The sequence below is a fragment of the Pezoporus occidentalis genome, unplaced genomic scaffold, assembly GCF_034315485.1.
Source record: "Pezoporus occidentalis ecotype Australia unplaced genomic scaffold, CSIRO_AGI_Poc_V1 ctg19, whole genome shotgun sequence".
NCBI classification, from domain to species: Eukaryota; Metazoa; Chordata; class Aves; order Psittaciformes; family Psittacidae; genus Pezoporus; species Pezoporus occidentalis.
The window spans coordinates 2,804,731-2,806,705 of NW_026913748.1; positions in this window are offsets into that span (position 1 = coordinate 2,804,731).

Sequence of the window (1,975 nt, forward strand, 5' to 3'; positions counted from 1 at the left end):
TGTTTGTATGCAATTTGTTGTGCTTTCCTGTTTTTTTCCTCTCTCTTTTTTGTTTTTATTTGGTGGGTTGCAGCAATCACAGCTTGGCTCTTCTACTGCCTGGCAATATTGTATCTCAACCCCCATCTAATGGGAACGCTCATCTGTTTTGGCCTTGAGAAAGGAGGCCCTAACCCAAGGAACTTCTTTGTAAACAAAAGCTGGTGTCTGGTCTTTCGGACCTCGTGCTTCCCTGAACCTCCAGTGCTGAGTTTCTACGGAGAGAATTTTCCCTTCCTCCACCTGTGTCACTGTTGTCCATTGTCACAGCAGCTCCTTTCTCACCAACTCCCAGATCTTCAGGACCATGTCTCTTCAGATGGGCTGAGCAGCAGCATCCTTTCTTCCTGCTTACTCTTGGTTTCTACCCCAGAAATCCCATGGACCACAACCTGCAGCAAGGTGCAGCTTGCAGGCACATAACACTGTGGGACAGACTCATCAGTCTTCCCAAGACAGCCAGCAAATGCCACACTTTCTTGCTCTGAATTCCAATGCCCCTGGAGGAAGCAGGCAAGATAAAACAAAGAGGGGTAAACAGGGGCCAGCTGGTGGCCTTTGAAGTATGACTGCCCTTGTTCCACATGTCTTCCTCTGAACCTGGGGCTTCCTGCCTCATCAGCCCAGAGAGTGAGTTTAAAGTAAGAGCAAGCCCCTCTCACCACACCTCCATTCCTGACCACTTGGCAAACCACTGGCGACTTCAGAGGAGCCTCCCCATGCGTGGCTCTCCAGACGAATGTGGTGCTAGACCACTGCATGCTGGAACCAAAACAGTCAGTTACACCTTCTGTTCTGTCCAGAACAAGAAGTCTCCTAGTACCATCACAGAAGCTCAGGCTAAGGATATTGTTTCCAGGGAGGAGGGAAACACACAGCCCTTGTCTGCAGGTGAACATGCAAGCTGTGTAGCTCAAAGGACTGCCAAGTTCACAGTGAGTCCATGGCAAAGACAAAGCTTCCTTGACCCTGTCCAGGCTGGAGCTGCACAGTTATTCCTCTGCCTTTAACACACACAGTTACACAGTTACACAGTATGCTAGAGATTGGAAGGGACCTCAAAAGATCATCTAGTCCAATCCCCCTGCCGGAGCAGGAACACCTAGATAAGGTTACACAGGAATGTGTCCAGGCGAGTTTTGAATGTCTCCAGAGAAGGAGACTCCACAACCTCCCTGGGCAGCCTGTTCCAGTGTTCTGTCACCCTCACTGAGAAGAAGTTTCTTCTCAAGTTTAACTGAGTGAACCCTCTTGTGTTCTAGTTTGTGCCCATTACCCCTTGTCCTATCATTGTTTGCCACTGAGTAGAGCCTGGCTCCATCCTCATGACACTCCCCCTTTATATATTTATAGACACTTATAAGGTCACCCCTCAGTCTCCTCTTCTCTAGAGACCCAGCTCCCTCAGTCTTTCCTCATAAGGGAGATGCTCCACTCCCTTCATCATTTTAGTTGCCCTGCGCTGGACTCTCTCCAGCAAGTCCCTGTCCTTCTTGAACTGAGGGGCCCAGAACTGGACACAATATTCCAGATGCGGTCTCACCAGGGCAGAGTAGAGGGGAAGGAGAACCTCTCTCGACCTACTAACCACCCCCCTTTTAATACATCCCAGGATGCCATTGGCCTTCTTGGCCACAAGGGCACAGTGTCGGCTCATGGTCATCCTGTCATCCACTAGGACCCCCAGGTCCCTCTCCCCTACACTGCTCTAACAGGTCATTCCCCAACCTATACTGGAACCTGGGGCTGTTCCTGCCCAGATGCAGGACTCTACACTTTCCCTTGTTATATTTCATCAAGTTATTCCCTGCCCAACTCTCCAGCCTGTCCAGGTCTCGCTGGATGGCAGCACAGCCTTCTGGCGTGTCAGCCACTCCTCCCAGCTTAGTGTCATCAGCAAACTTGCTGATAGTACATTCAATTCCCTCATCTAAAT